General features: G+C 54.3%; 1 protein-coding gene across 2 annotated transcripts in view; it reads left to right on the top strand.

Moving 5' to 3' along the window:
* Positions 1-2,097: 2,097 nt before the first annotated feature.
* The window catches only part of THBS1 (thrombospondin 1), a 75,172-nt gene continuing 66,302 nt past the window's right edge, over positions 2,098-10,967 (top strand). For both annotated transcript variants that reach the window (XM_078659338.1, XM_078659339.1), the window contains exon 1: positions 2,098-2,664. The gene's annotated coding sequence lies outside the window, so the exon portion shown is untranslated. The remainder of the gene's footprint in view (positions 2,665-10,967) is intronic.

Raw genomic sequence — 10,967 nt, 5'->3', positions numbered from 1 at the left:
GGGAGAAACAGAGGTGGAGAGAGGGGAGAGAAACAGAGGTGGAGAGAGGGGAGAGAAACAGAGGTGGAGAGAGGGGGAGAGAAACAGAGGTGGAGAGAGGGGGAGAAACAGAGGTGGAGAGAGGGGGAGAGAAACAGAGGGGGGAGAGAAACAGGGTGGAGAGAGAAAAACAGAGGTGGTGAGAGGGGGAGAGAAACAGAGGTGGAGAGAGGGGGAGAGAAACAGAGGAGGGAGAGAAACAGGGGTGGAGAGAGAAAAACAGAGGTGGAGAGAGGGGGAGAAACAGAGGGGGAGAGAAACAGGGGTGGAGAGAGAAAAACAGAGGTGGAGAGAGGGGGAGAAACAGAGGTGGAGAGAGGGGAGAGAAACAGAGGTGGAGAGAGGGGGAGAGAAACAGGGGGGAGAGAAACAGGAGTGGAGAGAGAAAAACAGAGGTGGTGAGAGGGGGGGAGAAACAGAGGTGGAGAGAGGGGGAGAAACAGAGGTGGGAGAGAGGGGAGAGAAACAGAGGTGGAGAGAGGGGGAGAAACAGAGGTGGAGAGAGGGGAGAGAAACAGAGGTGGAGAGAGGGGAGAGAAACAGAGGTGGAGAGAGGGGGAGAGAACAGAGGTGGAGAGAGGGGGAGAAACAGAGGTGGAGAGAGGGGAGAGAAACAGAGGGGGAGAGAAACAGGGGTGGAGAGAGAAAAACAGAGGTGGTGAGAGGGGGAGAGAAACAGAGGTGGAGAGAGGGGGAGAGAAACAGAGGAGGGAGAGAAACAGGGTGGAGAGAGAAAAACAGAGGTGGAGAGAGGGGGAGAAACAGAGGGGGGAGAGAAACAGGGGTGGAGAGAGGGGGAGAAACAGAGGGGGAGGAGAAACAGGGGTGGAGAGAGGGGGAGAAACAGAGGGGGAGAGAAACAGGGGTGGAGAGAGGGGGAGAAACAGAGGTGGAGAGAGGGGAGAGAAACAGAGGTGGAGAGAGGGAGAGAAACAGAGGTGGAGAGAGGGGGAGAGAAACAGAGGTGGAGAGAGGGGGAGAAACAGAGGTGGAGAGAGGGGGAGAGAAACAGAGGGGGGAGAGAAACAGGGGTGGAGAGAGAAAAACAGAGGTGGTGAGAGGGGGAGAGAAACAGAGGTGGAGAGAGGGGGAGAGAAACAGAGGAGGGAGAGAAACAGGGGTGGAGAGAGAAAAACAGAGGTGGAGAGAGGGGGAGAAACAGAGGGGGGAGAGAAACAGGGGTGGAGAGAGAAAAACAGAGGTGGAGAGAGGGGGAGAAACAGAGGTGGAGAGAGGGGAGAGAAACAGAGGTGGAGAGAGGGGGAGAGAAACAGGGGGGAGAGAAACAGGAGTGGAGAGAGAAAAACAGAGGTGGTGAGAGGGGGGAGAAACAGAGGTGGAGAGAGGGGGAGAAACAGAGGTGGAGAGAGGGGAGAGAAACAGAGGTGGAGAGAGGGGGAGAGAAACAGAGGGGGGAGAGGAACAGGGGTGGAGAGAGAAAAACAGAGGTGGTGAGAGGGGGGGAGAAACAGAGGTGGAGAGAAACAGGGGTGGAGAGAGAAAAACAGAGGTGAAGAGAGGAAAACAGAGGTGGAGAGAGGGGGAGAAACAGACGCGGGGGCAAGAGAGAGGGGGGCAGATAGAGTCGGTGGGGGAGGGTCAGACAGACCCATGGGGGAGGGGTAGACAGACCAGGCTGGCCTGGAGGGGGAGGGGGGTCAGGTAGACACATGAAGGGGGCGGGGGTCGAACAATCCTGAAGGGGGGGGGCAGACTAACTCTCCCCCAGTCCTGGGCTCTCGGTCGGAGTGAGGGGGACCGGGGGGGGGCACAGCGCTGCCCCCAGCACATGGTTTTCTGGGCGCTCATTCACAGCGCGCCTGGGGGAGGGGCGGGGGGGCATTCTCCGTCTGAGTCTCACATTCCTCAGGATGCGTCAAGGCTCCTTTCCTGCGGGAGGGGCCCGGGGGGGCATCACCTTCCCTCTCTTTGGAAAGTTGTGGTTCAGTCATTGCATAAACAGGAGCCCGGCTTCCTGCCAGCCGCCCTCTGATTGGCTGAGCGGAGGCCCAGGAATGTGAGGGGCGCTTTAAAGAGGCCGCCCCGGGGCTGGGAGGCAGACGAGACCCAGGGACGGCACCGAGCACCAGCCGGGGAGAGGCCAAGCAAGGAAGGGGCACACAGAGCCTGAGGAGAGAGGCCAAGGAAGGAAGGGGCACACAGAGTCCGTGGAGAGAGAGGAGCACCAGGGGCAGCTTGACAAGAGAGGCCAAGGAAGGAAGGGTCACACAGAGCCTGAGGAGAGAGGCAAAGGAAGGAAGGGTCACACAGAGCCTGAGGAGAGAGGCCAAGGAAGGAAGGGTCACACAGAGCCTGAGGAGAGAGGCCAAGGAAGGAAGGGTCACACAGAGCCTGAGGAGAGAGGCCAAGGAAGGAAGGGTCACACAGAGCCTGAGGAGAGAGGCCAAGGAAGGAAGGGTCATACAGAGCCCTGGACCCCTCAGAGGCCATCACGGGGAGACCCTGAGGAGGGAGACCCCTGAGAGGAGCGGGGGCCCTCACACCTGCAGAGGGACCGCCGCACAAAGAGACGTGAAACGGGGCGAACAGAACCCCGAAAACTAACTGGGACCCTTTACACAAGCGGAGGAGAATCCGGACCCCAAGAGAGCGGAGTCTGAGGAGGTACGGGGGGGGGGGGCGAGGTGGACGGTGCACTGAGGGGGGCGCCGAGGTGGAGGGTGCACTGAGGGGGGGCGCCGAGGTGCACAGAGGATAATTGTGCTCTGAGGGGCTTCTGTGCGCTAAGGAGACTGAGGGGTGCACTGACGAGGTACAGTGCACTGAGGGGGGCGCCGAGAGGGCACTCAGGGGTTCTGTGCGCTGTGAGGGACAGGAGGACGGACTGGGAATGTAAACGATGTGAACTGAGGGGGGCGGAGGGGGTGTTGTGCACTGAGGGGGGCGGAGGGGGTGTTGTGCACTGAGGGGGGCGGGGGGGGTGTTGTGCACTGAGGGGGGCATCCTGGGGCTTCACATAGACGGCAGCGAGAAAACACACTGGGGCGCAGCACTTGTACTAGTGAGGTACCCGAGGGCTTGGCGTTGGCTCAGTCCTAGTATTATTGGGGTACCTGTGAGCTCAGTCCTAGTATTATTGGGGTACCTGTGAGCTCAGTCCTAGTATTATTGGGGTACCTGTGAGCTCAGCGCTAGTATTATTGGGGTACCTGTGAGCTCAGCGCTAGTATTGTTGGGGTACCTGTGAGCTCAGCGCTAGTATTATTGGGGTACCTGTGAGCTCAGTGCTAGTATTATTGGGGTACCTGTGAGCTCAGTGCTAGTATTGTTGGGGTACCTGTGAGCTCAGTGCTAGTATTATTGGGGTACCTGTGAGCTCAGCGCTAGTATTATTGGGGTACCTGTGGGCTCAGCGCTAGTATTGTTGGGGTACCTGTGAGCTCAGTGCTAGTATTATTGGGGTACCTGTGAGCTCAGTCCTAGTATTATTGGGGTACCTGTGAGCTCAGTCCTAGTATTATTGGGGTACCTGTGAGCTCAGCGCTAGTATTATTGGGGTACCCGTGAGCTCAGTGCTAGTATTATTGGGGTACCTGTGAGCTCAGTCCTAGTAGTATTGGGGTACCTGTGAGCTCAGTCCTAGTATTATTGGGGTACCTGTGAGCTCAGTCCTAGTATTATTGGGGTACCTGTGGGGTACCTGTGAGCTCAGTGCTAGTATTATTGGGGTACCTGTGAGCTCAGCGCTAGTATTATTGGGGTACCTGTGGGCTCAGTGCTAGTATTATTGGGGTACCTGTGGGCTCAGTGCTAGTATTACTGAGGTACCTGTGGGCTCAGCGCTAGTATTGTTGGGGTACCTGTGGGCTCAGTGCTAGTATTACTGAGGTACCTGTGGGCTCAGTGCTAGTATTATTGGGGTACCTGTGGGCTCAGTGCTAGTATTATTGGGGTACCTGTGGGCTCAGTGCTAGTATTACTGAGGTACCTGTGGGCTCAGTGCTAGTATTATTGGGGTACCTGTGGGCTCAGTGCTAGTATTACTGAGGTACCTGTGGGCTCAGCACTAGTATTATTGGGGTACCTGTGGGCTCAGTGCTAGTATTAGTGAGAGACCTGTGAGCTCAGTGCTAGTATTATTGGGGTACCTGTGAGCTCAGTGCTAGTATTATTAGGGTACCTGTGAGCTCAGTCCTAGTATTATTGGGGTACCTGTGAGCTCAGTCCTAGTATTATTGGGGTACCTGTGAGCTCAGTCCTAGTATTATTGGGGTACCTGTGGGCTCAGTGCTAGTATTACTGGGGTACCTGTGAGCTCAGTGCTAGTATTATTGGGGTACCTGTGGGCTCAGTGCTAGTATTAGTGAGGTACCTGTGAGCTCAGTGCTAGTATTACTGAGGTACCTGTGAGCTCAGTGCTAGTATTAGTGAGGTACCTGTGAGCTCAGTGCTAGTATTACTGAGGTACCTGTGAGCTCAGTGCTAGTATTACTGAGGTACCTGTGGGCTCAGTGCTAGTATTACTGAGGTACCTGTGAGCTCAGTGCTAGTATTAGTGAGGTACCTGTGAGCTCAGTGCTAGTATTACTGAGGTACCTGTGAGCTCAGTGCTAGTATTACTGAGGTACCTGTGGGCTCAGTGCTAGTATTACTGAGGTACCTGTGGGCTCAGCGCTAGTATTACTCAGGTACCTGTGAGCTAAGTGCTAGTATTACTGAGGTACCTGTGGGCTCAGCGCTAGTATTACTGAGGTACCTGTGAGCTCAGTGCTAGTATTACTGAGGTACCTGTGGGCTCAGCGATAGTATTACTGAGGTACCTGTGGGCTAAGTGCTAGTATTACTGAGGTACCCGTGAGCTCAGTGCTAGTATTATTGGGGTACCTGTGAGCTCAGTCCTAGTATTATTGGGGTACCTGTGAGCTCAGCACTAGTATTATTGGGGTACCTGTGAGCTCAGCACTAGTATTATTGGGGTACCCGTGAGCTCAGTGCTAGTATTATTGGGGTACCTGTGGGCTCAGTGCTAGTATTAGTGAGAGACCGGTGAGCTCAGTGCTAGTATTATTGGGGTACCTGTGAGCTCAGTGCTAGTATTACTGAGGTACCTGTGGGCTCAGTGCTAGTATTACTGAGGTACCTGTGGGCTCAGTGCTAGTATTACTGAGGTACCTGTGGGCTCAGTGCTAGTATTAGTGAGGTACCTGTGGGCTCAGCACTAGTATTCCTGAGGTACCTGTGGGCTCGGTGCTAGTATTACTGAGGTACCTGTGGGCTCAGCACTAGTATTCCAGAGGTACCTGTGGGCTCAGCGTTAGTATTACTGAGGTACCTGTGGGCTCAGCGCTAGTATTAGTGAGGTACCTGTGGGCTCAGCGCTGGTATTAGTGAGGTACCTGTGGGCTCAGCACTAGTATTCCTGAGGTACCTGTATGCTCGGTGCAAGTATTACTGATGTACCTGTGGGCTCAGCACTAGTATTCCCGAGGTACCTGTGGGCTCAGTGCTAGTATTACTGAGGTACCTGTGGGCTCAGCGCTGGTATTAGTGAGGTACCTGTGGGCTCAGTGCTAGTATTAGTGAGGTACCTGTGGGCTCAGCGCTGGTATTAGTGAGGTACCTGTGGGCTCAGCACTAGTATTCCTGAGGTACCTGTATGCTCGGTGCAAGTATTACTGATGTACCTGTGGGCTCAGCACTAGTATTCCTGAGGTACCTGTATGCTCGGTGCAAGTATTACTGATGTACCTGTGGGCTCAGCACTAGTATTCCCGAGGTACCTGTGGGCTCAGCGCTGGTATTAGTGAGGTACCTGTGGGCTCAGCACTAGTATTCCCGAGGTACCTGTGAGCTCAGTGCTAGTATTAGTGAGGTACCTATGGTCTCAGCGCTAGTATTACTGAGGTACCTGTGGGCTAAGTGCTAGTATTACTGAGGTACCTGTGAGCTCAGTGCTAGTATTACTGAGGTACCTGTGCGCTCAGCGCTAGTATTACTGAGGTACCTGTGGGCTAAGTGCTAGTATTACTGAGGTACCTGTGGACTCAGTGCTAGTATTACTGAGGTACCTGTGGGCTCAGTGCTAGTATTACTGAGGTACCTGTGGGCTAAGTGCTAGTATTACTGAGGTACCTGTGGGCTCGGTGCTAGTATTCCTGAGGTACCTGTGGGCTCAGCGCTAGTATTACTGAGGTACCTGTGAGCTCAGTGCTAGTATTACTGAGGTACCTGTGGGCTCAGCGATAGTATTACTGAGGTACCTGTGGGCTCAGCACTAGTATTACTGAGGTACCTGTGAGCTCAGTGCTAGTATTACTGATGTACCTGTGGGCTCAGTGCTAGTATTACTGAGGTACCTGTGGGCTCAGCGCTAGTATTACTGAGGTACCTGTGAGCTCAGTGCTAGTATTACTGAGGTACCTGTGGGCTCAGTGCTAGTATTACTGAGGTACCTGTGGGCTCAGTGCTAGTATTACTGAGGTACCTGTGGACTCAGTGCTAGTATTACTGAGGTACCTGTGGGCTCAGCGATAGTATTACTGAGGTACCTGTGGACTCAGTGCTAGTATTACTGAGGTACCTGTGGGCTGTGGAGAAGTGTGGCTCAGGGGTGGAGAAGTGTGGCTCAGGGGTTAGAGGCAGCAGACCCAGAAGCTGAGATCGGTCCTGGACCAGGGTTCAATTCCCCGCCTCGGCGGGTCTTGGGCTAAAAATTCCACGGACTCGATAATTCTCGCCCCGGTGCCTCCTCGACTCACGGGTTCACACTCTGCGACTCTGGGCAATAGCTTGCTTAATCTCCACAACGGCCCCTCGCGGCGGGATGCCTGACTTTCACCTTGTGGATACCCTGCTATCTCACAGGGGAATACCAGGACGGGTTCCCTAAGCAAGCGCCGGGAAACCCACTGCGGGTACCTGTGCGCTATATAAGCTCAACTACATTTACATTTACATTACTGAGGTACCTGTGGGCTCAGCGATAGTATTACTGAGGTACCTGTGGACTCAGTGCTAGTATTACTGAGGTACCTGTGGGCTCAGTGCTAGTATTAGTGAGGTAACTGTGGGCTCGGTGCTAGTATTACTGAGGTACCTGTGGGCTCAGCGCTAGTATTTTTGAGGTATCTGTGGGTTCTGCAATAATGTTACTGACGTACATGTGGGCTCACCACTGGTATTAGTGAGGTATTTATGAGCTCAGCACTAGTATTGGTGAGGTGCCTGTTAACCTGGTTAGTGGTTATCTGTGGGTTTAGTGCTGGTATTACTGGGGCACCTCTGGGTTCAGCGCTGGTATTGCTGGGGTACCTCTATGTTCTAGCATCAGTGGGTACCTGTGGGGTTACTGCTGGTATTATGGAAGGCACCTCTGGGTTTAAATCTAGTATTACTGGGGCCTCTCTGAGTTCAGACCTAGTATTGCAGAAGGCAGTACCTCTGGATCACTGCTGGTAGTACTCAGTACTTCTGAATGCAGTGCTAGTAGTACTCGGTCCCTTCGGGTCACTGCTGGTATTACTCGGTCCCTTCGGGTCACTGCTGGTATTACTCGGTACCTCTGGGTCACTGCTGGTAGTACTCAGTACTTCTGGGTGCAGTGCTAGTAGTACTCGGTCCCTTCGGGTCACTGCTGGTATTACTCAGTACCTCTGGGTCACTGCTGGTAGTACTCGGTACCTCTGGGTCAGTGCTGGAAGTACTCGGTACATCTGGGTCACTGCTGGTAGTACTCGGTACCTCTGGGTTTGCGTTGGTAGTACTCGGTACCTCTGGGTCACTGCTGGTAGTACTCGGTACCTCTGGGTTTGCGTTGCTAGTATTCGGTACCTTTGGGTGCAGTGCTGGTAGTACTGGGTCCCTTTGGGTCACTGCTGATAGCACTCAGTAACTCTAGGTCACTGCCGGTAATTCTCGGTACCTCTGGGTCAGTGCCGGTAGCACTCCGTCCCTTTTGGTCACTGGTGGTAGTACTCGGGACCTCTGGGTCACTGCTGGTAGTACTCGGTCCCTCGGTCCCTTTGGGTCACTGCTAGTAGTACTTGGTACCTCTGGGTCACTGCTGGTAGTACTTGGTAACTTTGGGTCACTGCTGGTATTACTCGGTGCATCTGGGTCAGTGCTGGTAGTACTCGATGCCTCTGGGTCACTGCTGGTAGTACTCGGTACCTCTGGGTCTGCATTAGTACTCGATGCCTCTGGGTCACTGCTGGTAGTACTCGGTACCTCTGGGTGCTGTGCTGGTAGTACTCTGTACCTTTGGGTCACTGCTGGTAGTACTCGGTACCTCTGGGTCACTGCTGGTAGTACTGGGTCCCTCTGGGTCACTGCTAGTAGCACTCAGTACCTCTGGGTCAGTGCTGGAAGTACTCGGTACATCTGGGTCACTGCTGGTAGTACTCAGTCCCTTTGGGTCACTTCTGGTAGTACTCAGTACCTCTGGGTCACTGCTGGTAGTACTCGGTACATCTGGGTCACTGCTGGTAGCACTCAGTACCTCTCGGTCATTGCTGGTAGTACTTGGTACCTCTGGGTGCAGTGCTGGTAGTACTCAGTCCCTTTGGGTCACTTCTGGTAGTACTCAGTACCTCTGGGTCACTGCTGGTAGCACTCAGTACCTCTCGGTCATTGCTGGTAGTACTTGGTACCTCTGGGTGCAGTGCTGGTAGTACTCAGTCCCTTTGGGTCACTTCTGGTAGTACTCACTACCTCTGGGTCACTGCTGGTAGCACTCAGTACCTCTCGGTCACTGCTGGTAGTACCCAGTACCTCTGGGTGCAGTGCTGGTAGTTCTCGGTACCTCTGGGTCACTGCTGATAGTACTCAATACCTCTGGGTCACTGCTGGTAGTACTCGGTCCCTTTGGGCCACTGCTGGTAGTACTTGGTACCACTGGGTCACTGCTGGTAGTACTCAGTACATCTGGGTCACTGCTGGTAGTACTCGGTGCCTCTTGGTGCAGTGCTGGTAGTACTCGGTACCAATGGGTCAGCGTTGGTAGTACTCGGTGCCTCCGGGTCGGTGTTGGTCGTACTCAGTACCTCTGGTTCACTGCTAGTAGTAGTACTGGGTCCCTTTGAGTCACTGCTGGTAGTACTGGGTCCCTTTGGGTCACTGCGGGTAGTACTGGGTCCCTTTGGGTCACTGCTGGTAGTACTGGGTCCCTTTGGGTCACTACTGGTAGTACTCGGTACCTCTGGGTCTGCGTTGGTAGTACTCGGTACCTCTGGGTCACTGCTGGTAGTACTGGGTCCCTTTGGGTTACTTCTGGTAGTGCTGGGTCCCTTTGGGTCACTACTGGTAGTACTCGGTACCTCTGGGTCTGCATTAGTACTAGGCACCTCTGGGTCGGTGTTGGTAGTACTTGGTACCTCTGGGTGCAGTGCTGGTAGTACTCGATACCTCTGGGTCACTGCTGGTAGTACTCGATACCTCTGGGTCACTGCTGGTAGTACTCGGTCCCTTTGGGCCACTGCTGGTAGTACTCGGTACATCTGGGTCACTGCTGGTAGTACTCAATACCTCTGGATCACTGCTGGTAGTACTCGGTCCCTTTGGGTCACTGCTGGTAGTACTCGGTACCAATGGGTCAGCGTTGGTAGTACTCGGTACCTCTGGGTCAGTGCTGGTAGTACTGGGTCCCTTCGGGTCACTTCAGGTAGTACTCGATGCCTCCGGGTCGGCGTTGGTCGTACTCCGTACCTCTGGTTCACTGCTAGTAGTAGCACTGGGTCCCTTTGGGTCACTACTGGTAGTACTTGGTACCTCTGGGTCTGCGTTGGTAGTACTCGATACCTCTGGGTCTGGGTTGGTAGTACTCGGTACCTCTGGGTCGGCATTGGTAGTACTCGGTACCTCTGGGTCACTGCTGGTTGTACTCGGTACCTCTGGGTCACTGCTGGTCGTACTCGGTACTGCTGGGTGCAGTGCTGGTAGTACTCTGTCCCTTTGCGTCACTGCTGGTTGTACTCGGTACATCTGGGTTGACGTTGGTAGTACTCGGTACCACTGGGTGCAGTTCTGGTGGTACTCGGTCCCTTTGCGTCACTGCTGGTTGTACTCAGTACCTCTGAGTCTGCGTTGGTAGTACTCGGTACCTCTGGGTCACTGCTGGTTGTACTCGGTACATCTGGGTTGACGTTGGTAGTACTCTGTACCTCTGGGTGCAGTGCTGGTAGTACTGGGCTCCTTTGGGTCACTTCTGGTATTAGTCTCTACCTCTGGGTCGGCATTGGAAGTACTCGGTACCTCTGGGTCACTGCTGGTAGTACTCGGTCCCTTTGGGTCAGTACAAGTAGTACTCGGTACCTCTGGGTCGGCGCTGGTAGTAGCCAGGTATTTGTGGTAGTTTCTGTTGCCATTATTCGAGGGTCCCTGTAGGTTTAGTGTTGGTGTGTATGTGGGACTTGCCCTACCAGTAGTGATGCACCTGTGATGCCACTGTTGTTAAACGTGTGGTATAATCAAGACGTTGTGGGCACTGCTGCAGCATTCCTTGGTATCAGGGCACTTTGTGGATGGGGAGTGAGTGGTGGTGGATGTCACCGGGTGAGTGGTGGTGGATGGCACAGAGTGTACGATGTTGGGTGGTGGTGAGTGTGCAGTCGCGGATGGCACTCAGTGTGCAGCGGTGTGTGGTACTGAGTGTGTGGTTTTGGTTGATACTGAGTATCCAGTGGTGGGTGGCACTGAGGGTCTGGTGTTGGGTGGTGCTGAGTGTGTAGTGGTGGATGCAACTGAGTGTACGATGTTGGGTGGTGCTGTGTGCAGTCGCGGATGGCACTCAGTGTGCAGCGGTGTGTGGTACTGAGTGTGTGGTTTTGGTTGATACTGAGTATCCAGTGGTGAGTGGCACTGAGGGTCTGGTGTTGGGTGGTGCTGAATGTGTAGTGGTGGATGCAACTGAGTGTACGGTGTTGGACAGTGTGAGTGTACAGTGCCGGGTGGCACCGAGTGTGTGGTGGTGG

The sequence above is a fragment of the Lissotriton helveticus genome, chromosome 9, assembly GCF_964261635.1.
Source record: "Lissotriton helveticus chromosome 9, aLisHel1.1, whole genome shotgun sequence".
Lineage (NCBI taxonomy): Eukaryota > Metazoa > Chordata > Amphibia > Caudata > Salamandridae > Lissotriton > Lissotriton helveticus.
This window is presented reverse-complemented; position numbering and strand designations above follow the sequence as displayed.